Genomic DNA, 27,618 nt, shown 5'->3' on the forward strand with positions numbered 1-27,618 from the left:
CTCCCATTTTCCCCTTATTCCCCTCCCCTATGACTGTTCCTGAGGGGGATTACCTCCCCCTGTATATGCTCATAGGGTATCAAGTCTCTTCTTGGTAACCTGCTGTCCTTCCTCTGAGTGCCACCAGGTCTCCCCCTCCAGAGGACATGGTCAAAGGACCAGGTATGGGTCATTTCACAATGGATATTCATAGGCAGATAGCTCATTCTCTCTAGCATGGCATTTTTATCTCTGCCATCTTACACATATGTAGTATCTGCAGTCTTTACAGTGATAGATATCAACCAATGCCATTCATTTTCAACATATAGCATGACCAGTCTTTGCCTCTGTGAGTCCAGTCAGTCTATAATATCAACTTTATTGTTCATATGCAAAAGTGCACTCAACAACTCCAATGTAAGCATACATGGAACCACCACACAGATCCAGAAGAGATACTCATATACCCCTAAATATGTAATATTCCTTTGCCTCTTGACTAGAAATGTGAGAATTTTTGTCGTTATTTGTAATTTTACCAATTATACATGCTTCCTTAAATAACACTTTTTTGATTGGGTTGATGGGTTCATATTTGTTTCTAACTTTATCGATTTGAGCTAGTTTTACTTGTTGTGTGTCTTGCTAGTTTTAACTATTTTATAATTGTAAGATTTGACCATCTTGTTGTCAGTCAACATTTATTTTGCATGACATTTTATCTCTTTAATTAATTAATTAATTAATTAATTAATTAACATCCTGGTCATAGCCCCATCCCTCCTAATCTCCTAGTCTCACCCTTCCTTCTTCTCCCCCACACCCTCCCCTATTTCTCAGAAAAAAAGGAGCCTCAATTCCAATCCACTCCAGTCCATTAAGGTGCATTAGGACTGACCATTTCCTCTTTCCCTATGTCTTGGCAAGGCCACCAGGGAGAAGCGACCAAAAAACTGGCAACAGAGCTCATGTCAGAGAAAGCCCTTGCTTCCCTTATTAGAGGATCCAACATGAATCCAGAGCTGCTCATTGGCTACATCTTTGTAAAGGGCCTAGGTCCAGTTCATGCATGGTCCAGGGTGATGCTTCAATTTCAGCAGGCCCCTCTGGGCCCTGGTTAGTTAGCTGTGTTTGTCTTCTTGTGGAGCTCCTGTCTCTTTCAGGTTCTTTTTTCCTTCTCCCCACTTTTTTTTTTTTTTTTTTTTTACAAAACTTCCTACACATTATCCAATGTCTGCCTGTGAATCTCAGCATCTGTTTCAAACTACTGCTGGATCGAGCCCCACAGAGGACAACGCTGCTAGACTCCTGTCTGCAAGCACAGCAGAATATCCTTAATAGTGTTAGTGGTTGGCTCTCTCCCTTGGGGTGGGTCTTGAGGTGGGCCAGGAATAGGTTGGATATTCCCCTAATCTCTGCTCTATCTTTATCAGTGTACATATTTTAGGCAGGATGAGTTTTGGGTTGAAGTTTTTTTTTGTGGGTGGGTTGGTGTTCCACTCCTTCTGTTAGGAAACTTCTCTAGCGAGAGGGTGTTCTCTTCAGTCTCTATTGCCCCTGCTACTAGGAGTCTCTGTTCGAGTCCCCTCGTGTACTCCCAGGGTCCTATCCTGACTAAAGTCTGCAGCTTGTCACAGAGATGCTTCAGCCTAAAGTTTCCCTTTTCTCTGCAGGGCTTCTGTCCTCTTCTCTACTCCCCCTCGCCACTCCCTTTCCCCACCCTCACTCCTTCTCTTGAGGGATAAAGACATTGAGCATTTAAGTGCTTCTCAACCATTTGAGATTCCTCGGTTGTGAATTCTCTGTTTAGTTCTCTGTGCTCTATTATTTTGGGGGTTATTTTGTTTGTTCGTGTTTAATTTATTGAGTTCTTTAATACTTTGTTGTTTGTTTGTTTGTTTGTTTGTTTTGGAGAAATGGCTTCTCTGTGTAGCCTTTGCTGCCCTACACTTGCTTTGTAGACCAGGATGTCCATCAAACCCACAAATATCCACCTATATTTGCCTCCCTGAGTGTTGGGATTACAAGTGAGCCACCACACACAACTAGTTCTTTATATGTTATACATGTTAGCTCTTTGTCAGATGTAGAATTGTGAAGATCTTTTTCCAAGTTGTAGACCGTCATTTTGTTTTATTGACAGTACCCTTTGCCTTAAAGGAGCTTTTCAATTTTAAGAGGTCCCATTTATTGATTGTTGATCTTAAAGCCTGAGCTGTTGGTGTTCCTTTCAGGAAGTTTTCTCCTGTGCCAAGGAGTTCAAGGCTGATCCCCACTCTGTCTTCTAATAGATATAGTATATCTGGCTTTTTGTTGAGGTCTTTCATTCACTTGGACTTGAATTTTGTGAAGGGCCATAAATATGTATCTATTTACATTTTTCTATATGTAGATATACAGTTAGACTAGCACCATTTGTTGAAGATGCTATCATTTTTTCATTGTATTGTTTTGACTACAAATGACAAGTGTCTGTAGGTGTGTGGGTTTATTTCTGGGTCTTGAATTCAATTCTATTGATCAATCAGTCTATTTCTATGCCGGTACCATGCAGCTTTTATTACTATTGCTCTGTAGTGTAGCTTGAAGTCAGGGATGATGATACCTCCAGAAGTTCTTTTATTGTATAGGATTGTCTTAGCTATTCTGGTTTTTATTTGCTTGTTTTTCCATATGAAGTGTAGAATTGTTCTTTCAACGTCTATAAAGAATTGTGTTAATATTTTGATGAGGATTGCATTGAATCTGTATATTGCTTTTTGTAAGATGGCCATTTTTACTATGTTAATCCTACCAATCCACAAGCATGGGAGGTCTTTCCATCTTCTCATATCTTCTTCAATTTCTTTCTTAAGAGACTTGAAGTTTTCATTATACAAGTCTTTTACTCACTTGGTTTGAATTACACCAAGATCCTTTATATTGTTTGTGGCTATTGTGAAAGGTTTGATTTCTTCAAATTCTTTCTAAGCCTATTTGCCCTTTGTATACAGGATGACTACAGATTTTTTTTCATGTTAATCTTGTATCTAGGTACTTTGCTGAAGATGTTTTTGAGCTGTAGGAACTCTCTGGTGCAATTTTTGGGTTACTTATGTAAGTATCATATCATCTGTGAATAGTGATATTTTGACTTCTTCCTTTCAGATGTGGATTCCCTTGATCTCCTTTTGTTGTCATATTGCTGTAGCTAGAAATTCATGTATTATATTGAAGAGATGAGGTAAGAGTGAGCAGTGTTGTTCTGTCCCCAATTTTAGTGGAATTGTCTTGAGTTTCTTTCCATTTAATTTGATGTTGCCTATTGGCTTGCTGTATGTAGCCGTTATTATGTTATGTATGTGCCTTATATCCCTCATCTTTCCAAGAATTTTATCATGAAGGAGTGTTGTATTTTTGTCAAAGGCTTTTGTGACTAACTATATTCTTGATTTTTGAAAAGGTTCTTTGTAGTGCTAAGAGAAAAGTACACCCTATTGTTGATTTTTGAAAAGGTTCTTTGTAGTTCTGAGGCGAAGAAAGTATGCTCATTTGTGTTCGAGTGAAAAGTAATATAGATATGTATTAGGTCCATATGATTCGTGACCTCTTTTAGTTAGTTTCATTATTTCCCTAATTAGCTTCTGTTTTTATGATCTATCCATTGGAGAGAGTGGGCTGTTGAGGTCTCCCACTATTAATGTGTAGGAATCAAAGTATGAGTTAAGCTTTAAATAATGTTTCATTTACAAATGTGGGTGCTCTTGTATTTGGGGCATAGATATTCAGGGTTGAGATGTCTTCTTGGTGGATTTTTACATTGATGAGAAATCTCTTGATTAATTTTGGTCAAAGGACTGTTTATTAGATAGTAGAATGGCTACTCTAGCTTGTTTCTCGGGTCCATTTGCTTGGAAAACCATTTTCCAGCCCTTTACTCTGAGGTAATGTCTATCTATGCTACTGAGATGCATTTCTTGTGCAAGAAAATGTTGGATCCTATTTGTGCAACAGTTTGGTTATCCTGTGTCTTTTTTTAATTGAAGAGTTTATATTGATATATATTATCTACCAATGATTCCTTTTATTTTGATGTTGGTGGTGATAGTGTGTTTGTTTGCTTTCAATCATTTTTTTTCATCCAAAATGCAATTCTTTTTTATTTAATTAATGTATAAAGATTACACCTCAATTGTTATCTCCTCACTTGTATCTTCCCTTTACCCCCTCCATCTATATTTCATCCTATTCCCCTCCCATAGGTCTGTGACAGAAGGGGACCTCCTCCCTCACTATAAGATCACAGCCTATCAGGACTCTTCCTAGTAGCCTGCTTACCCTTACTGAGTGTCACCAGGTCTCCCTACCAAGGGGATGTAGTCAAATAGGGGGCAACAGAGTTCTTGTCAGAGTCAGTCCCTGCTCTCCACACAATTGTGGAGAATGTACTGTCCATTGGCTATATCTGGATAGGGGTCTAGGTTTACTGAGTGCATTGTCCTTGGTTGGTACAGTAGTTTGAGCAGACCTGTCTGGGTCCAGAACTGCCAGCCTTAGTGGTCTTTTTGTAGGTTTCTAGAACCCTCTGAATCCTGCTATTTACCCATTCCTCCTTACTCTTTTCACTTAGAGTCCCAATAGGAAGCCAGTATCTATCCCAATCTCTGGCTATAACTTTCAGAAGACATCTCTGTTGAGCTAGTGTCCAATTATAAGTGAGTATATACCTTGTGTATCTTTTTGGGTCTGGGTTAATTCACTCAGGATGATCATTTCTAGTTCCATACATTTGCATGCAAATTTCAAGATTTCCTTGTTTTAATAGCTGAGTAGTATTGTGAATGTACCACAGTTTGTTTATTTATTCTTTCACTGAGGGACATATAGTTTTTTTCCAGGTTCTGGCCATGAGAAATAAGGGTGTTATGAACATGGTTGAGCATATGTCCTTGTTGTGTGATTGAGAATCTTTTGGATATATTCCAAGGAATGGAATAGCTGGGTCTTGAGGTAGACCTATTCCTAGATTTCTGAGAAAGCACCAGATTGATTTCCAAAGTGGTTTTACAAGTTTGCAACCCAACAGCAATGAAGGAGTGTACCCCTTTCTCCACATCATCACCAGCATGTGCTGTCACTTGAGTTTTTTATCTTAGCCATTCTGATGGGTGTAAGATGGAATATCAGTGCCATTTTGACTTGCATTTCTCTAAGGATGTTGAACATTTAAATTTTTCTCAGACATTAGATATTCTTCTGTTGAGAATTTTCTGTTTAGTTCTGAGCCCCATTTCTCTATTGGGTTATTTGGTTTGATTGTGTTTAATTACTTGAGCTCTTTATATATTCCAGATATTAGTCCTTTGTCAGATATAGGGTTAGTGAAGTTCTTCTCCTAGTATGGAGGCTGTCACTTTGTTCTGTTGCCAATGTCTCCTGCCTTATAGAAGCTTCTCAGCCTCATAAGACCCGATTTATTAATTATTGACCTTAAGGCCTGGGCTGTTGGTGTTCTATTCAGGAAGTTGTCTCCTGTGCCAATGAGTTCTAGGATTTTCCATACTTTTTCTTCTAACAGATTTAGTGTCTCTGGTTTTATGTTGAGGTCTTTAATCCATTTGGACTTGAGTTTTGTGCATGGTGATAAATATGGATCTACTTACATCTTTTTATATACAGACATCCAGTTAGACCAGCACCATTTGTCAAAGATGCTATTCTTTTTCCCATTGTATGGTTTTGGTTTCTTTGTGAAAAATCATGTGTCTGTAGCTGTGTAGATTTATTTCTGGGTCTTCAATTCAAATGATCATGCAGCCTATTGCTATGCCAGTACCATGCTGTTTTAATTACTGTCACCGTGTAGTACAGCTTCAGATCAGGTATAGAGATTCCTCTGGAATACCTTTTCCAGCCCTTTTCCCTGAGTTAATGTCTATCCTTGTGGCTAAAATGTGTTTCTTGAATACAGAAAATGTTGTGTTTTGTTTATGCATCCATTCAGTTAATCTGTGTCTTTGTATTGGAGAATTGAGACCATTGACATTGATAGATATTAATGACCAGTGACTGTTAAGTCCCTTGATTTTGATGTTGGTTGCAGTAGAGTGTTTATGTGAACATGTTTTTGCAACAGTGTAGTTACCTATTTCCTGTGTTATTTTGGTTGTAGTTTGTCACTTTTGGTTTGTGTTTTCCTTCTAGTAACTTCAGTAGGGCTGGATATGTGTATAGGTACTGTTTGAATTTGTTTTGTCATGGAAAATCTTGTTTTCTCCTTCAGTGGTTATTGAAAGCTTCATGAGTATAGTAGTCTGTACTGGCATCTGTGCAGTACCTCTTTCCAGACTCTTCTGGCTAGTATGGTCTTTGATGGGAAGTCAGATGTAATTCTGATAGGTTTGCCATTATATATTTCTTGGCCATTTTCCCTTGCTGCTTTTAATATTTTTTTCTTTGCTCTGTATACGTTGTGTTTTGATTACTATGTAATGGGAACTTTTTATTTCTGGCCTATTCTGTTTGGTGTTCTGTAGGCCTCTTGTATGTTTATATGAATCTCCTTCTTTAAATTTGGGGATTTTTCTTTTATAATTTTTTGAAAATATTTTCTGGGCCTTAAAGGGAGTCTTCTCTTTCCTCAATGCTGATTATCCTCAGGTTTTTCCTTTCTATTGGTCCTTGATTTCTTGGATGTTTTGTGACAGGAATTTTTTAGATTTAACATTTCCTTTGATGTTTGTTTCAAATTCTGCAGTTGTGTCTTCTACTCCTGAGATTCATTCCTCCATCTGTTAGAGAAGCTTATCTCTGTATTGTTTGCTTTCCTAAGTTCTCTCATCCCCAGCTTTCTTCTGTCTGTGCTTTTTTATCATTGTTTCCATTTTCATCTTCACGTGTTGAACTGTTTTATTGATTTCCTTCATATTCCCTCCAACTTTATAATAATAAGTCTATTTGTTTTCTCTGAATCGTGAGTGCTATTTTATTGTCCCCACAGACTCTATTATTTTATTTTATTTTTTGGCAGTTCTCTAACTTTATTTGACACTCAGCAGGTTAGTTCTCATCCACATTGACCGTCTGTAGATTCTTGAATGTGGTAACAGGCACATAAGTTATCAATGTGTAGAGCTTGTTGGGTGAGTCCTCATCTTTATTACACTTTCTGGACAAATGTACTCGGATGCGATATGGAACATTCCTTATTCCTTTGGCCCAGAAAGCTTTGTTGAGCCTGGTGTCTATGTGTACATCTCAAGTCCCCATCTCCTTCATGGCAAATTTCTGAATTTCCTTGAGTGCCCGAGGAGCATTCTTCTTGAAGCCCACTCCATGAATGTGCTTGTGAATGTTGATGATGTATTCTCAGGTAACCATCACGTTGATGGTAGAACGGCCCTTCTTCTTCTTGCCACCCTTCTTTGCGGGAGCCATTCTGTCAGGCTAAAACTCAAAACTTTATACTTTATCATATTTGTATGGTTTGTGATGTTTAATTTGTTGCTTTGTCATATGACCCATGGTTTTATATTCTTTTTAAAAATGAAGATAACTTTCACTTGTCTTCACAATGATTCTTCCAGTGTTTGTTAAGTAATAGGATTTTTTAAGGTCACATATTCTATATACATTTCATAGTTTTCCTCTTCCTTAGTATAATATAGCAGTGGGAGTAAATTTCAACAGGCTTTGTGTGATTTGTACAATAAAATAAATCATAGATCTGGCTCCCTTAGTCTGAAGGACCCTTTCCTCTGGTTAAGTTTGGATTGACATTAGCATTTTAACTGCTTTGCTAGAATATTTTAATACATCCCACAGAACTTGAAGCCATTGTACTATTGAGGTCTGGGACATTCATACAAAATGCTTTAAACAGGTGGGTTCATTTATTCAACTCACTGGGATCAATTAATGACTGTAATAACACAGTTATGCTTTAAATAAAAGTGCTCTTTTCTTTACTAGGGAGGTATACTTAAGGTGTGGGCACTTTTTTCTCCTTGGTCAAGTAGAGGAGGCATGTAGGAGTAAATGTTTTCTGGAATGTGAAATTTTATCAGATCTTACAGGAATATAATTGGGTCCCAATATGGAATGTTTCATAAGATGATGTTTCATGTCTTAAAACCCAAGTTTTATGTAGAAATGATTATACTGAAAAGGACATAATTTCATTCGTTATGAATATGAAATAATAACAATGAGCAAGCATGCTTCATCAATGTACTCACAAGCAACTTAGTTTTCAGTTCTCATTCTCACATAAGTTTAATCTATAGAATTAGCTTCAACCTTATCCTAAACTAAAACAATTTAGTAATTTGTTAGAGTTCAAGTTTTGGTTACAAAATTTTGTTACAATAATTTATGGAATTAATATATTAATTAATACATTAATCAAGTTTTAATCTTTTTATCTTAAGTTACTTTTATTAACTCTTCAAGAATTTCATGAACGTATTTTAAATGTGCCAATCCCACCTTTCTGAAGTGCTTCCATAACTACCCTCTCAGCCCTCCTATTTCTTTCAAACTAACTTTGAAGTGTATTGCACTTTTAAAAATTTTTCATTGAGTCCATCTTGTATTGCCCATCTATTCTTGGGCATGTGGCCTACCTTAGCATGTGGTTTACATATCAGTGGGTACACTATTAAAGAAAACTGACTCTCCCTCTCCTATCAGCTATCAAATATCAATAACTCATCAGGTGGTAGTGGGATATTGTGTGTCTTGAGCTTAGGCAAGTCTTACGTATTTTTCATAATTGCTGTGAATTCACATGTATAACTGCCACATTTTGTCTGGAAAATAAGTTCTTTGATGTTAGTCGTCACGTCTGGATCTTATAATCTTTTTTCTCCCTCTTCCACAATTAAAGACACGACATACAAGAGTCCCAAAATCTTGAGAAATTAAGCTAGTACTCATCTGGAAATTTCATTTCTGTTGAATAACATTCATAATATTTGGAGGTATACAAGAGAAACAAATCTTCAATCTGAATCTCACCGAGCTGTGAATTCTGCAAGCTGTGACAGTGAATATGTATGAATAGTGTGTGCTCAACTATGTAATAATGGCACTAACATTATGGCAATAACCAAATACTTTGGTGATTGAATTTAAATTTCATTCCCTGAGATGAAACCTGTCACTGTTAAAAGGGCCAAAAACATGTAGCTAGATGGGTCATAGGTCTTAGGACAGAACCCAAAACTATTATTCTGTTAAGTGGGAATGATATAGAAATGACTTACCACTAACCTTTATGCTTCTTATTACTCCCAATATGTTTCTACCACATTAAGATGCAGCTTAGTGAGTAGATTCTATTTTTTGTCTTATGAGATTAAAAAAATATATTATTTCTGTGCTTTTTACCAGTGATATTTCTAGCCTTTTGGGTGGTCAATTCTTGAAAAATCCGATATATATGGCAACTTCCCAGAAGTGGGACCACATCTGGATTTGCTTCAGGGAAGTAAAAAGAGCAGTATAGTTGTCAGGTAAGGAGTACTCACTAAGAGAAGATGTCTCAGAAAGCGAAGCAAGTAAGAGGAGGTAGGCAAAGGGCCGTTGATGTCACAGTGGAGACACCGGCATTTACACAGCATGAAATCATTGGAGGGTTTTGAGGAATCATCAGTTATAATTGAGCAAGATACTTTCACATAGAGTGGACTGTGATTGGGGTGGATGGCAAATATTAGACAGCACAATAGAGATTACTGAAGTAATTGAAGCACAGGGCAATGGCTTCATGAACAAAGGTAATTGTGATAGTTAGTTTTATGTCAACTTGGCACAAGCTAGAGTCATATGAAGTGAGAAAACCTTAAATTGAAAAAATGCCCTCTAAAATCCAGCTATAGAGTATTGTTTCAAAATTAGTTGTTGGTGTGGGAATCTCCACTCTATTATGAGTGGTGCTATACCTGGGCTCTGTGTCCTGGATTTTATAAGAAACCAGGCTGAGCAGCCAGTAAGCATCACTCCTTTACAGCCTCTGCACCAACTCATGCCTCCAGGTTCCAAGTTTGTTTGAGTTCCTGTTCTGTCTATGTACATAGTGCTGTATTACACTATGTGGGAGAATAAGTCAAACATGTCCTTTCTTCTCCATCATGCTTTTGGTCATGGTTTTCCATTAGAGTAATAGAAATCCTAACTAGGATAATGATAGTGAAAGTGGTGAGACATTGCAATTTAGACACCATTCAAAGAACACCTATTCAGTATGTTTGGTAAATTAAGTAAAGGGTTAAAAAGTAGAAAGAAGGTAAAGATGATGAGATGTTGGAATATGGTATGCATCATTTGCTGAAATAAAACTGAGTGAGGAGAACGGAACATCAGGGCTCAGGTTTTTAACAAGCTCAATTTAAACATTTATAGCATTTATTACTTTTAAGATGGATAACGAGAATGCCTGAGACTTAGAAGGACAGTAGATGAATACAAAAGGAAAATTCTAGAAGTTTATGTCAGCTTGAATGTTACAAATAACAAGTTCTTACTAATTTTTTTGTAATACAATTCTCCTAATTGTCAAAAAATTTAAAGACTGTAGGCTGTTTGTGTGATTGAGAGATAAATTAGGTGGTGTATGTGATTCTCATCACAATGTAAAAAATTCATTAATATAATTCACTAAGAGTTTAACTATAAAAGATAGGTGCTACAAAGAATCAGAAAGAGAGATGTTATCTATAGGATAAAATATTAATGGAAATAGGCCAGAAGCACAAACCTAGCTTAGCCCTATGGACTATTAATATAGTCATATGTAGAGGCAGGAATCTTATGCAGAGGTCAGAGTTTAAGTCAAGGAATATGTGTCATGACAGTCAGAGAACACAGAGAGACTTGTATATCAGAACAGTCTCTGCTTTAGGAAAAGAGGAAGAGAAATAGAAGCTGGAATAACTTGGAGGCAGATGGTCAGGGATGTCTTCTCCCTAAAGGTACAAACTTAACATAGAAGTATCAAATGTTCTAGTGTTACTAAGAGCTGGGGCTAAATCTTGGCAGTTGGCTGGTGTTCAAGTGTTGTCTGTCACATATTTTCTAGGTGATGCTGAGGAAGGCATGTGCTCCTGAGACTTTAATCTTCCAACAACTCTCACAAAATCCCTAAGCTAAGTACAAAAGTCAAGCTGAATAAAGTTTTTCAGGATATTGCTGCCAACACACATCACACACATCGTGGTCATCTCAACTTTAACCATGGAATAAGGAAAGTCTTCATACTCAGGGCAGTGGATTCTATGGGCCACATGGCAACAAATTACCTTTTCAGGGGGAGATTATTGATCGAGGTCTAGAAACATTGAATAAATAAATTATTCATGAAGATAAGTCCTTAAGACAATATTTCTTTCTGCCACTTTAAAAAATACTTTCTGCCTGGTTTCGCTATTATCCTCACTGATTAAAATATTGCTTTTATAGCTATGGGAATACCATATAGAGAATATATGTTGTGTAATGAATATATAAAACAATCTCCTTATGGATATGGCTTCAAGTTTGGTAGACAAGCCACTGGTCAAAATGTCCTCCTTTCAGCCACACACAGAATTCTGCTTAAGAATGAGCCAGCTTGCATGCAGGCAGAGTTGATGGCCAAACTCTGTCAAGACGGAATAGGCAAGTCCTCAATACCTCCTGTCTCACAGGTATGTCTGTTGGATATATTGGGCTAGATAAAAAATTCAGATGACACCACATGCTGGTGAGGATGTGGAGAAAGAGGAACACTCCTTCATTGTTAGTTGGAATCCAAACTTGTGCAACCACTTTGGAAATCTATCTGGTGCTTTCTCAGAAAACTGGGAATAGGGTTTCCTCAAGACCCAGCTATTCTACTCCTTGGAATATACCCAGAAAATACTCCACCACACAAGGACATATGCTCAGTCATGTTCATAGCAGCCATAGTCATAATAGCCAGAACCTGGAAACAGCCTAAATGTTCCTCAGTTGAAGTATGGACAAAGAAACTGTGGTACATTTACACTATGGAATACTACCCAGATTTTAAACACAAGGAAATCATGAAATTTGTTGGCAAATGGATGGGACTAGAAATGATCATAGTGAGTGAGTTAACCCAGAAGCAGAAAGATTCACATAGTATATACTCACTTATGATTGGACATTAGCCCAAAAGGCATGTCCCATGAAAGTCTTCACTTACCAGGCGATTGGGATAGATGTGAGGACATCCTACTGAGACTCCAGGTAAGAGGAATATAGAGATGGGGAAATAGAAGGACCCAGAGGGACCTAGAAACATCCAAGAAGAACATTATGATGGGTGGACTGGGGCCCAGGAGTGTCTGCTCAAACTGTTGCACTAACCAAGGACAATACAAGTAGTAAACATTGAACCCCTACTCTGATCTACCCAATGGATAGGACATTCTCCACAGTTATGTGGAGAGTGGGCACTGACTCTGACATGAACTCTGGTGTTCCATATTTGACCACCTTCCCTTGATGAGGAGGCCTGATGGCACTCAAAGAAGGAATAAGCAGGCTAGCAAGATGAGGCTTGATAGCCTATGGTCATATAGTGAGGGAGGAGGTTCCCCTCAGTCATAGACCTAAGGGAGGGGAATAGGGTGAAAGCATGAAAGAGGGAGGAATATGAGGATAGAAGTGATGGGATAATAATTTAGTTTTAATCTGAATGAATTAATAAAAATTCTTTAAAAGATACTAGCTAAAGACACTGCTGTCAGCCAGGTCTCTTGCTTGTGAAATTTGTTTGCTGAGCAGTAGAGATACTTTAGACCAGTGGTTCTCAGGTCCCCTAATTCTGACTCTTTAATGTGCTTCCCCATGTTGTGGTGACTCTGAACCATTATATTATTTTGTTACTACTACATAAATCCAATTTTTGTAATGTTATGAATAATAATGTGAATAAAGGAAATGCCGGACATCAGATCTGTGGCCCTCACCTTCCACTCCATTGCAGGATATTTGATACCAATGTGATCCCTGAGATTGTGAACTGTAAAAAAAACTGTCTTTTGTTTGGCATGGTTGATCCTGAACACACACCTTTAATCCAAGAGATTTCTGTACACAAGATTTAATAAAATTTACCCTAGGTCAAGATACAGAGCAAGAAATCAGCTGACAAGGATTAAGGGGTAGAAAGGACTTTGAGTTGAGGCTATTTAAGACAGCTTGCAGAAGTAGAAAGAGCTCTTTAGCTTTTAGGTCTTTAGTTCTTTGCCTCTTAGCTCTTTAGTTGTTGAGGTCCTCAGCTCCTTGGTGTTTGGCTTTTTGGGCTTTAAGCTAACAAGACTTTGGTCTTGGGTTTTTTGTTGTCCTTTTCTTCCTGAGCTATCAGCTGAGCTAGTGAGCCTTTTGGACCTTTACCATCAGGATGTTTGCTGAGTAAGAAGGTCAGCTGGGTGCTATTTCTGCCTCTATGAGATAGAAGGTTTTTCACTTAGACATCTGGCTCCTGAGCATTGGTAAAATATAATAATATGGGATTTTCATTTAAAACAGCACCCCCAAGGTACTTATTTACCCATAGGTTGAGTAACACTGTTCTGGAATATTCATTTGATATAACACATCTTCACTGCATAAAGGACCTAGAGATCCTGCATGATAATCATGTTACTCCCACATCCAAAGAGAGCTGCAGAGATAGAGAGAGGTGGTGTGAAGCAAAAAAAAAAAAAAAAAAAAAAAAAAAAAGTAAAACTTCATAACCAGTTGTGCATTAAATTGAAATGTTATTTTGCTTTTTAAAATTAAGGTAACAAATGTTGACCAGCTGAAAAGAAGAGTATAAAATTCAGAGTTAAGTACCAACTATAGATCAAGCAAAGTGAGTGAGTGGGCATGAAAAAACCTAACAGTGATGTTTGTTTGTTGAGAAGGGATATTGCCATGTAAGCCTGGATGGACTGGAACACACTATGTAGAAAAGCTTGGCCTTGAACACACAAAGGTCCACCTCTGCCTCTGCCTCTGGGATCAAAGTCATGTTCCAACCTGTATGGCAATTCAAAAACTAATCTTCTTCCTTATATTTTACATGAAAACTTCTCTAGTTAAGTTTCCCTTGAGGTGTGTCACTACTAAAAAGGGGCAGTTGATTCTGTATCTGCGTAGGATGCATTAAACTGAATGATGACTATTGCAGTCATTACATGAAATTGGTTTAGTTGCCTTGCTTAAAAATTATTCTCTAATTGAATTATTATATTAGTCATATAGAGTTTTAAAAAACATGCATTCTGAATTATCTTGAACAGGAATTGCTTGTCTGCTTGCTGTACCGTATTGTTTTACTTTTCCAAATATAAGACATGATAAGAAACAGGTTCAATGCAATGTTTCTCCATTGACGTTGATGGTATTTAATTATCATAGCTATACTCACAAAAGACAAAGTAAAACCTCATATGTGCATATAACAAAATAGAACCCCATAATACAAAGATTAAATAGAAAAAATACATCAAATGGCCTAGAAATGGCTACATATCCAAATGACTTCTCGAAGCTACTGACAACGTTTGTATTTGGGGGAGAAAATGCTGTGCTTATAACCACAGGCCCACAAAACTTCTTATAAAACTATTTCAGGATGTATTTCTTCATGATGAGGAAAAAACACCAGAAAGGAAGAACTCACGGATCTTATAACGCTGCTAATGCAACTTGGCATCATGTAATGAAATTACTTAGGCCAATGTCACTTAATTAGGGTCTAGGTGAAATGAATAAGACAAAACTTATTGGCAAAATTAAAAATTATTTACATATTTAGTTATAATGTATGGAGCAGTATAAAGTGGATGATAATTTCAATGTAACAAAAAAAGAAATCAAGCTGGAGAGTGGCTTACAGTTAAAGCACTGGCTATTTCCCCAGAGCACTGGGGTTCAATTCCCAGCATCCACAGGGTGGCTAACATCTTTCTGTAACTCCACTTTCAGGGGAGTCAGTGCCTCTTATGACTTCCATGGGCATCAGGTACTCACATGGTGCACACACCTATATACGGTCAAAATTTCATACATTTTCAATAAATAAATAAATCTAAAAAATTTTAAAACAAAATTATATTTATTGATGAGATATAGCCAAATGAATAATATTTAAAATGGAAATACTATGACATAAACAAACCATATCTGATCATTTCCTTAAGTGTTTCTTGGCTATTAAAGTTTCCTGTGTTGAGAACTATCTGTTTAGCTCTGTACCCCATTTTTAGTTCAGTTATTTGGTTTGCTGGTGCCTGATTTCTTGAGTTTTATATATTTTGAATATTAGCCCTCTGTCACATGTAGGGTTAGTGAAGATCCTTTCCTATTCTCTTGGCTCCTGTTTTATCTTATTGAGAGTGCCCTTTGCTTTACAGAAGCTTTTCAGTTTCATAAAGTAGCATTTATTAATTGTTGATCTTAGAGCCTGCACCATTGGTGTTCTGCTTAAGAAGTTTTATCATGTGCCAACGAGTTCAAGGCTCTTCCTCACTTTCTTTTCTATCAGATTTAGGGTATCTTGTTTTATATTGAGGTCTTTAATCCACTTGGACTTGAGCTTTATGCAGGGTGACAAATACTGATCTATTTGCATTCTTCCATGTGCAGATATCCAGTTAGACTAGCAACATTTGTTGAAAATGCTTTCTTTTTTTCGTTGTATGGTTTGGCGTCTTTGTCAAAAATCAAGTATCCATAGGTGTGTGGGTTTACTTCTGGGTCTGTAATTTGATTCCATTGAACAACTAGTATATTTCTATACTAATACTATGACATTTTTATTACTGTTGCTCTGTAGTACAGCTTAAAATCAGGAAAGGTAATACCTCCAGAAGTTCTTTTCTTGTACAGAATCATTTTTTTTTCTGTCTTGGGTTTTTTATTTTTCCATATGAAGTTGAAGATTGTTCTTTCAAGGTCTGTAAATGATTGTGCTGGGATTTTGTTAGTGTTTGTGTTTTTTTAATTATTTTATTTTTACGTATACATTTATATTATTACACATATATACAATAAACTACCTACAGTTAGAAGAACCACAAACAATCAGGGATTATATAAATGTTACATCCATAGTGTTTTGGCTATTTGTATTTGGAGACCTTGAAGAAAATATCTTTCCTCTCTTGGTGAGTCTAAAATTCAGAATGTAAATCAATATCTATCATATCTCATCTCTATGAACTTAAAACATCTATCTAGACCTAAAAGTATCTTAATCCCTAAACATCTAAGCTTAATTGTAAAACTAAACTGTCTGATATTCAACCCTATCAGAGACTTGAGAAGAAATAAAATTAATTACCTGTGTAAATAGCAAGTGCAGGTTAGCAGTTTCCAAAATGAAAAAATGGCAGAGACTGTTTAGTGCCTGAACAGTAACCCAAAACTCTCTATAGAATTGGAGCGTCTTCTCCAGCCTTCTAGCCCAATTTATACTGTCATTTGAATTTTTATTTTAGCCATTCAGATATGTGTAAGATGGAATCTCAGAGTCTTTTTTACTTGCATTTCCCTGATAATTAAGGACATTGATAATTTCTTAGTTTCTCAGCCACTCAATATTCCTCTGTTGAGAATTCTCTGTTTAGCTCTCTACCCCATTTTTTTAAATTGAGTTATTTGGTTTGGTGGTGTTTAGTTTCTTGAGCTCTTTAAATATTTTGGATATTATGCCTATGTCAGATGTAGGGTTGGTGAAGATCTTTTCCAGTCTGTAGGCTGTCTGCCATTTTGTTCTGTCAACAATGTCCTTTGCCTTAAACAAGATTTTCAGTTTCATGACATCTCATTTATTGTTGATCTTAGAGCCTGAGATATTGGTGTTCTGTTTAGGAAGTTGTCTCCTGTCCCAATATACTCAAAGCTCTTCCGTATTTTTTCTTCCAACAGATTTACTGTGTCTTGTTTTATGTTGAAGTCTTCGACCTATTTGCATTTTAGTTTCATGTAGGGTGATAAATATGGATTTATTTGCCTGTTTCTATATGTGTCCATAGTTAAACCAGCACCATTAGTTGAAGATGCTATGTTTTTCCAATTGTATGGCTGTAGCTCTATGTCAAAAAATTCAGTGTCCATAGGTGTGTGGGTTTATTTCTGGGTCATTGGTTTGATTCTGCTGATCAACCAACCTATTACTGGGACAGGACCATGCTTATTTTTTTACTGTTGCTCTATAGTACAGCTTGAAATATGGGATGGAGATTCTTCCAGAAGATCTTTTATTGTACAGAATGTTTTTAGCTACTCTGCTTTGTTTGTTTGTTTATTTATCCATATGAAGTTGATAATTGATCATTATGGTCTGTAAAGAATTGTGTAGGATATTTGATGGGAATTGCATTGAATATGTAGATTGCTTTTGGTAAGATGACCATTTTTACTATGTTGATCCTTCCAATCTATGAGCATGGAAGATCTTTCCATTTTATGATATCTTCTTCAATTTCTTTCTTTAGAGACTTGAATTTTTTTCCATACAAGTATTTTACTTGCTTGGTTATAGTTAAACCAAGTTGCTTTAAATTATTTGTGGTTATTGAGAATGGTGTAGTTTCCCTAATTTCTTCCTCAGCCTGTTTGTCATTGGTATAGAGCTTGGCTACTGTTTTTGTTTGTTTGTCTTTTATTTTGTTTTTCTTTTTTGTTTTGTTTTTGTTTTGGTTTGGTTTTTTGTTGATTTTTTTGTTTTTAGTTGATTTCTGTCCAGCCCATTTGCTGAAGGTGTTTAGCAGCTGTAGGAGCTCCTAGGTAGCATTTTTTGGAGCACTGTTGTATGCTATCATATCATCTATGAATAGTGATAATTTGACTCTTTTCTTTCTAATTTGGATCCCCTTGATCTTCTTTAGTGGTTTTATAGCTCTATTTATGACCTCAAGTACTATATTGAACAGATGCAGAGAATGGACAGCCTTGTCTTATCCCTGATTTCAGTGGATTTGACTTAAGTTTCTCTCCATTTAGCTTGATGTTGGCTGTAGGCTTTCTGTATATTACCATTATTATGTTTATGTAAGTGCCATGCATCACTGATTTCTCCAAGAATTTAAACATGAATGAGTGTTAGATTTTCTCAAATGATTTTTCAGCATCTAAGGAGATGATCATGCATTTTTTTCAGTTTGTTTATATGTTTCTGTATATTGAACCACTTCTGCATGCCTGAGGGGAAGCTTACTTGGTCATGGTGAATGAAATTTTTGATGTGTTCTTGGATCCTGTTTCCAAGTATTTTAGAATATATTTTTATACTAAAAATTGGTCTGAAATTCTCTTTCCTTGTTGCGTTTTTGTGTGCCTTAGATATCAAGGTGACTGTATCATCATAGAATGAGTTTGGTAATGTTTCTTCATATTCTATTTTGTGTAATAGTTTGGTGAGAATGGTATTAGCTCTTCTTTGAAGGGTCTTGTAGAATTCTGCACTGAATCCATCTGGCCCTGGGCTTTTTTTTTGGTGGGAGAATTTTGATGACTCCTTCTATTTCCTTAGGAGATATCAGACTATTTAATTTGTTTACCTGGTCTTGATTCAATTTTGGTAATTAGGATCTATCAAGAAAACTGTCCATTTCAGTTAGATATTCAAATTTTATGGCATATAGGTTTTTGAAGTAAGCCGTAATGATTCTTCAGATTTCCATGGTGTCTGTCATTATGTCTCACTTTTCAATTCTGATTTTGTTGACTTGAGTACTCCCCCTCTGCCTTTTAGTAAGTGTGGTTAAGGGTTTGTTTATCTTGTTGATTTTCTCAAGGAAGGAACTTTTTTGTTTCATCGATTCTTTGAATTGTTCCCTTTGTTTCTAATATATTGATTTCTGCCCTGAGATTTATGATTTCCTACAGTCTATTCCTCTTGGGTGTGTCTGCTTCTTTTAGTCTTAGAGGTTTAGGTGTGCTGTTAAGTTGCTAGTATGTGATCTTTCCAATTTCTTTATAAAAGCATTTAGTGCTATAAACTTTCTTCTTAGTACTGCTTTCATTGTGTCTCATAAATTTGGGTATGTTGTGCTTTCAGTTTTATTAAATTCTAAGAAGTTTTTTATTTCGTCTTTTAAACAGATGTCACTGAATAGGGAGTTGTTCAGTTTCCATGACATTTAGGCTTTCTATTCTTCCTGTTGTTGTTCAGTTCCAGCTTTAGTTCATGGTGGTGTGGTCTGATAAAATGCAAGGGATTATGTCAATTTTCTTGTGTCTGTTGAGGTTTGCACTGTGACCAACTATTTGCTCAATTTTGGAGAAGGTTCTCTGAGGTGCTGAGAAGAATGTGTATTCTTCTGTGTTTGTGTGGGTTGTTTTTTTATATATGATTCATGATGTCTATTCATTTCATTATTTCTCCATTTCATTTCTGTCTTGATGATCTATCTATTGGAGAGAGTGGGATATTAAAGTCTCCCACTATTAATATGCAAGGTTTGATATGTGATTTAAGCTTTCATAATGCTTCTTTTATGAATGTGGGTGTTTGTGAATTTGGGCCATAAATGTTCAAAATTGAGATGTCCTCTTGTTGTATTTTTCATTTGATGAGTATGAAATGTCCTTCTCCATCTCTTTGGAATAGTTTTGGTTAAAAGTCTGTTTTATTAAATATTAAAATGGCTACTCCATCTAGCTTCTTTGGCCCATTTGCTTGGAATACTGTTTTCCAGCCCTTTATTCTAAGGTAACATTTATCTTTATTGCTAAGGTAAGTTTCTTGTATGCATTAGAATGATGGGTCCTGTATTCACATCCGTTCTGTCAGACTGTGTCTCTCTATTGGTGAGTTGAGGGATATTAATGACCAGTAGTTTTTTTTGTTCCTATTTTTGAGATTACTTTACTTTGTTTTTGTGGATGTGGGGTTATTTATTTCTTTTGTTTTCCTGGGTGAAGTTATCCTCCTTGGGTTGGAATTTTCCTTCTAGTATCTTCTGTAGGACTGGGTTTGTGGCTAGGTACTGCTTAAACTTACTTTTGTCATGGAATATCTTGTTTCTCTGCCTAATGTGATTGAAAATTTGTCTGGGTTGGCATCTGTGGTCTCTTAGTATCTGAATAACATCTGTCAAGGCCTTTCTGGCCTTCATAGTTTATTTTGAGGGGTCAGGTGTAATTCAGATAGGTTTTCCTTTATATGTGACTTGGACTTTTTCTCTTACAGCTTTTATTATTCTCTCTTTGCTCTGTATGTTTAGTGTTTTGATTATTATGTTGTAGGAGGATTTTCTTTTCTGGTCCAATTTAGTTGGAATTCTGTAGGCTTCTTGCATATTTATGAGCATTTCTCTCTTTATGTTTGGTTGTTTTCTTCTATAATTTTGTTGAAAATATTTTCTGGTCCTTGGATCCTGAAATCTTCTTTTTCTTCTATTTATAGTATCCTTATGTTTGGTCTTTTCCTACTGTCCCAGGTTTCTTGGATGCTCTGTGTAAGGAGCTTTTTAGACCTAACATTTTCTTTGATTGTTGTATCAATTTCTTTAGTCATATCTTCTATCCCTGTAATTCTTTCTTACATCTCTTGTATTCAGATAGTGATTCTTGTGTCTGTAGATCCTGTTGTCTTCCATAGGTTTCCATTCCCAAGATCATCTCAATTTGTGTTTTCTTCATTGCTTCTATCTCCATTTTTTAGGTCTTGAATTCTTTTATTCATTTCCTTTCTTGTTTGATTGTAGTTTCCTGTTTTTCATTAATTCTTTCATTTCTTTCTTTGTGTATTCCTGTTGTAGTTTGAGGAATTTGTTTTTCTCCTTTAAGGCCTCTATCACATTCAGAACCTCAGATTTGAAGTCTTTCTCTGTTTTTCAGACATAATATTACCTCCAGGGCTTGTTGTGGTGGGGCTGTAAGTTTCTGGTGGTATCAAATGGTGCAGGTAGTCATTGCTTATCTTCTTACACTGACCTCCTCCCATTGTGATGTCTCTGGTGTTAGTTAGTTTGATGGTCTCTGATCATCAGAAAGTTTGGAGTAAGTATAGATAATGGGAATTTGGCCCTGCTCCCTACTCACTTCTTCTTAAATAATTGTCTCTTTGGCTCCCTGTTTATGATCCAGGGAGGTCATGCACTTTTGTTTAGTTGGCTCTCAGATTGTGAACCACACAAGCTGAGGTACATGCAGAAATATATCAGAGCATTGAGCTACTCCAGTGTGCCACCTTGCCTCTAGGGGTTTGAGGGCAATGTATGACCCTGGTGCTTTAGGAGCCCACAGTTTTCTCTGGGTCCAGGAGGTCAAGATTTCACTTTGGCCTGGTATGTTGCTGACCATCCTTGGCCTGATCCCATGTATTCAGAGACCAAGGAAGCTTTTGTGGGCTGGCCTTGGCACTTCAGGTCAGATTCCTTTGTTTTCTAGGCTGTGTAATCTCCAGTGAACCATCAGCAACAACAGATGGAGTTTACACAGCACACAAGTTCCTCTGGGTCCTAGATGTCAGCACTTGCACTTCTTCAAAGAATGCTGTGCCTATACTGGGCATGGGTGGCCATACCTGCAGGGGCCCAGGGAGTTTTCTGTGGATTCTTTAGGTGGTCTGAGGCCAGATCAATCTGTTCTCCCCACATTTGCACCCCTCTCACCTGGGAATCAATAGTGCTGATGTTTTGTATTTCTCAGTTCCGTCCTTAAGTTGCTGTACAGTCACTGCTGTGCTGTGATCAAACAAGGTGTGTGTTAGTCTCTGCAATCTTGAATGTCCTTGTGTTGGGATTTTGATGGGAATTGTGTTAAATCTGTATACTACTCTTGATACGATGGTCATTTTTACTATGTTAATCCTCCCAATTTATGAGCATGAGAGATCTAATGTCCTTAGTCATCAGAGAAATACAAATCAAAATGACTCTGAGATTGCATCAGAATTGCTAAGATCAAAAACTTAAGTGACAGCACATATTGGTGAGGATGTGGAGCAAAGTGAACATTCTCTCATTGCTGGTGGAAATGCAAACTTGTACAACTACTGTGTAAATCACTCTGGAAGTTTCTCAGAAAATTAGGAACAAATCTATCTCAAAATCCAGCTATACCACTACTGAGCACATATACCCAAAAGTTGCTTTACTGTACTACAAGGGCACTTGGTCAACCATGTTCATAGCAGCCTTATTCATAATACTAAGAAACTAGAAACAACTTAGATGTCCCCCAACTGAAGAATGGTTAAAGAAACTGTGGTATATTTACACAATGAAATACTACTCAGCTTTTGAAAACAAAGACATCATGCAATCCGCAGGCAAATATTTGGAACTAGAAAAATATCATCCTTAGTGAGGTAATCTAGATCCAAAACGATGCACATGGCAGGAGACAAGCACAACTGTATTTTGAGAGGTTTCATCCACTAGCTGATGGAAACGGATGCAGAGACCAAAAGCCAGATAATAGGCCACACTCAGTGAGATTTGTGGAAGATTGTGAGGGAGGATTGTAGGAGACAAAGGAGTAAAGGACACCACAAGAAGACCAACAGAATAAAGTAATCTGGACCTGTGGAGGTTCACAGAGACTGAACCACCAGCCAAAGACCTAGACCTCCTACTCATATGTAGCAGATGTGTCTCTTGGTCATAATGTGGGTCCCTTAACAATGGGAGTAGAGTCTGTCTCTGACTCTGTTGCCTGCCTTTGGATCCCCTTTCCCTTGCTGGGTTCTCTTGTCTGGCCTCAGTGAGAGAAGATGTGCTTAGTCCTGCTGTGACTTGAGGTGCTAGGGTGTGTTGGTACCCACTGGGGGTCCCACTTTATCTAAGGAGGAGATTGAGAAATGGGAGAGGGGCATGAGGGTGGGACTTGAAAGAGAAAGAGGATCCAAGTATAAAGTTATTAAATAAATGAATGAATTAATAAATAAATAAATGGAAGAAAAATGGAAAGAGCTGAATTGCTAATCATTTTAATCCTACATATGAACCAATGCCCACATACCTACATTTATTTATAAACAGTTTATTTTTTGGATAGAGCATCTAGCTAATAATAGGTACATCATGAGCAATCAGTGTTTTGAGAATTATAATATTCCATCTCAAATACAAATACCTTAAGCAAAACAGTAATTTATTTCACCTCAGGAAACCTGGGTGACAGACTGAGACAAATTTACATATTAATGAATTATATTGAGGGTGTAATTTCAGAGCACTAAGAATGAAGGAAAAGTAATGATACTACAAAGAGAAAGAAATCCAGCCAATGGAATGCTTGCATAGAATGCTCCTGGGGAGTCATTGGAACAATATTACCTTACATATATGTAATGGAAAGAAAGTACAGGCACTACCTAATCCATTGGATTCTTCATGCACCTGCCCTTCATTAATCAAAGTTTATCATGAGGAATATTTCTTTCCCTACATGTCCATGCTGCATTAGCTTTTTCTAGGAATCCAGAGCCTTCATGACTTGAATGGTTCAAAGTAGGACATAGATGAAGCTTTGTTTCATGCTCAGGATGTGTAGTGTACACTCCTCTCAGCCAGCATTCAGTTTAGGGGAAGGTTGAACCCAATATTGAATCAGGAGATGAAGCTGCTACATAGGGGAGTAGTTAGAGAGGACTCTCAAACAAGCAAGAAAGTTAGATTTATGATGGTCATTCTGAACAGAGAAGGCATAATGACATAGAGAATGTATACTTAGCTGAGAAAAATGAACCACTATTTCTTCCATAATTCACCTATTATCATGACATGTTCCCCTAGTAAATTTCACCATAGGAAAAGGCATACACACATATGTGCATGTGTGTGTGTGTGTGTGTATACATACACACACATACACACACACACACACACACACACACACACACACACACACACATCCAAAGCCAGGATATATATGGATCCCCACCTAGCTACCATGCTCCTCCCCCATTGCTCTACTCTGAATTCCTTGATTGGCAGCCAGACAAGCTAAGATTGAAGACAGAAATGTGGCTGCTTGTTGAGAACCTTTGCTGTAGTCGATAATCTCTAGTGGGAATCAAGTCTAGACAAAGAACTGTACTCACAATGCCCACTCACATAGGTCCACCTGAGTACCTTTCTTCCTGCATTCATGATATTTTTCATCATAGTTCAAGCTCTGACAAAAAGAGACAAAACACACATACTAATGTTCAGTAAAGAGAATATTCTCTTCCCTTGGGCTACTATTGCCATTCAAAGCTGCCAACCACATATATGAAATGAATCTCTGCTCTTCCTTCAGGAGCACAGCACTTTGTAACTGTATGGACATCCCTAAGTTTGGATTACTATGCATCAGATCCTGGTTGTGGTAGACATCATCACACCATGACAAAACTCTGCAAATTAAACTCCACTCAGTTTTTCTTTCAGTATTAGTCACAGCTTCACCTAATGAGGTTTACATGGATATAAATTTACAGAGATACACTGAAATCATAGAGGCAAGTACATGGAATTTCATATAAATTACCTAATGATGTGATTCAGTTCTGTCTTAAAAGCTGGTCTAAACTAAACAATTATTAATGTTGGGTGGTTAGGAGTGGGTATTTGGAGACACAAAATTTGGATTTAACCAAAATAGCAAAGGTTTTAAATTATTTTCCTTCCTTTCCTTCCTTCCTTTCTTCCTTCCTTCCTTCCTTCCTTCCTTCCTTCCTTCCTTCCTTCCTCCCACCCATATCCTTCTCTTTGAGACAAAATATTGATATTTATCTTAGGCCAGCCTAGAATTCAGTATGTAGTTCAGACTGGCATCAAAATTTCCATTTTCCTGCTTCAGACTGTTACTTTAGTAAATCTGGTGTGTGTGTGTGTGTGTGTGTGTGTGTGTGTGTGTGTGTGTGTGTGTGTGTATGTGTGTGTGTGTGTGTGTGTTTTAGAAATATAGAATAATAATTAATTTGTTCTTACAATAAAGGTCAATTTGAATTTTCTGTAACTGCTTTCTACTTTTTAGGATGCACAAACTGTTTTTTATCTGATACTTTCTAGTCATTATTAAAATATTAATTAAGTGGTACTTATGGAAAGTCTAGCTGCTCTCATTACTTTAATCACTTTCATTATGTTTTTATCACAATTATGTTGTCATCAGAGAGATACCTTGTCAATCACATTTTCTAACAAATTTCCAAAGAGTAATATTCTTCAGGGTAATCTTGCATAACATTTCGGGGTTTTTTAATTCTCAATAAAGGCACATAGGAACTTCTGTAGACCTTAAATTCATAGTTATTTATTCAAAATGTATAATCACAAAGAAAGAAACAAAATTAGGCTACATGTTAAATGAAACAAAAATGAAAGGGATTTGAATGGTATGGAGTATTTCTTGTCCTTATTTGGTGTTTTATAATTTCCCAAGGAATAAGTTTTACCTGATGGAAAAAGTTTTCTTGTTATTACAGCAATTGATCCTGAAGCTTATATCTTTGTTTTATCCCTAAACTATTAGCCCAAAATTTTAAAAGAATGATGTTTGAAAGATGGTGACAAAAGTCAAAAGTAGGAATAAAAACTTTTTCTTTAAGAAAGCATTGCAATTTATTACAAATTTTTCAAATAAACCCCAAGCTATGAGTAAAATGCAGAAAGGACTGATAGTGTGTTTGTCAGCTTTTAGCATGTGTATGGGGGGGTCCCCTCATTACAAAATTGTTTTATTTGGTATCATTTATATGAATCTAGGCAAGAAAATTACTCTTACGTGAATACTGGTTCTTAAATTATTTCCATAGTGGGGTGTATTTGTGTGTCTGTGTGTGTGTGTGTGTGTGTGTGTGTGTGTGTGTGTGTAAAAGGTGATAGATAGAAAAGTTTCAACTTAGAAAAAGAGATAGAAAAGATATCAATTCCATGGCATTGACTGGCATAGCTTGTGGCATTAGAGAGAGAGGTGTCTGAGGCAGCCATGCCCCTGTGTAAATCAAAGCTGCACAAAATCCAGAGATCCGATTCATAATAACAGTGTCAACTGAGGATCTCTTAAACCAATACCCCCAAACAATTATCTAGAAGAGTGAATAGCCACTAGCAGACAATATTTCTATTGTGGATTTTGGTGTGCCTGAGCTTTTTAAAAGCAGTAGAAGAAAGCAGAAGTAGCTTGTCTATAAATAGAATTGCAGTTGGAGGGTCCTGCAAGGGAGTTTCCTAAAGAACAGTTTGTGTTAAAACTCTGCTGACCCCACCTCCAAACAGAAAATGAAAACCATAGTTTAATGGTTCCTGTATCCTTTGATTTTTCTCTTATTTTTCCTCCTCATCCTTCTTTCACCGTTTCTCATTTTACCAGACTGAAGGCCCTTGGTTTCCAGCCACAGAAGGGAAGAGGTAGCTGAATCTAGGAGAAGATAGAAGAGTCCTCATTACCTGCTTCCCTTCAAGAGCTCACCTCATAATTCACAGTTGACCACAGACATGGATAGAAAGACTGGACTAGAAAGTCCTTCATCAGCATGTTATGCTACTGCATATTGATTTACTGAATTAGACACAAGTTGGTTATTCTAATTGTGTAAATAGTTTCATATTCTCTCCTAACAACCTAAAATACTGTGAGATTTCTAGGGCTTGGGAAAGACTTCACTGGCATCCTTTATCTATTAATGGCAGCAATGGTAAAAGGATAGTTTGGTTTGGCACTAATGTGAAGTTATTATCTCAGTATGCTGGCATTAACACAAGATGCCGCTCAGCACACATACACATGGGGGGTGGTGGTAATTAGCTCACTTTTTAATCTTAGCTAGAATATAGGACCACCTTCACCTTTCATCTTCTTAAGAGTATTGATTATTTTCACCAGCAGGTCAGTTATCTACATTTCAAATGGGACATTTCATATGGAAATGTAAATGCTTAGTTATTTACAATATATATAAAAAAAAACTTTTGTGTTTAAAGAGCTGAGACCATACTGTTAAATACATAGGTGTGTTGGGGGGGGGTGGAGATTTAATTTGATAGGCACAATTCTCACCTAGCCAATGGTAAACCTTGAGTTTGACCACAGCACAACATAAAACTAAATGTGATGATGTATATATGTGACTCCATTTCTAGCAAGAAGAGTCTGAAATTCAAAATAATGCTTGGACATAGACATCCAGTTAGACCAGCACCATTTATTGAAGATGCTATCCCTTTTCCACTGAATGGAATTGGCTTCTTTGTCGAAAATCAAGTGACCATATGTGTGTGGATTCATATCTGGGTCTTCGATTCGATTCCACTGGTCAAATAGCCTGTTGCTGTGCCAGTACCATGCTGTTTTAATTACTATTGCTTTATAGTACAGTTTGAGATCAGGTATAGAGACTCCTCCAGAGCACCTTTTATTGTGCAAGATTGTTTTAGCTATTCTGGTTTTTTTTTTTTTCCATATGAAGTTCAGAATTGAACTTTCAATGTCTTTAAAAAATTATGTAGGTATTTTGATAGGGATTGCATTGAATCTGTAGATTGCTTTTGGTAGGATGGCCATTTTTATTATGTTAATTCTCCCGATCCATGAGCAAGGAAGATCATTCCATCTTCTCATGTCATCTTCAATCTCTTTCTTTAGAGTTTTGAAATTTTTTTCAAACAAGTTCTTCACTTGCTTAGTTAGAGTAACTCCTAAGTACTTTATATT

At 36.8% G+C, this 27,618-nt stretch overlaps 1 pseudogene across 1 annotated transcript; it reads right to left on the minus strand.

Moving 5' to 3' along the window:
• Positions 1-7,002: 7,002 nt before the first annotated feature.
• On the minus strand, positions 7,003-7,398 carry LOC311603020 (large ribosomal subunit protein eL31-like; annotated as a pseudogene). The gene has a single exon. The product of its transcript is annotated as a large ribosomal subunit protein eL31-like (transcript).
• Between the last annotated feature and the right edge of the window lie 20,220 nt (positions 7,399-27,618).

The sequence above is a fragment of the Acomys minous genome (genome assembly GCF_964271855.1).
Source record: "Acomys minous genome assembly, chromosome: 8".
Taxonomy (NCBI): domain Eukaryota; kingdom Metazoa; phylum Chordata; class Mammalia; order Rodentia; family Muridae; genus Acomys; species Acomys minous.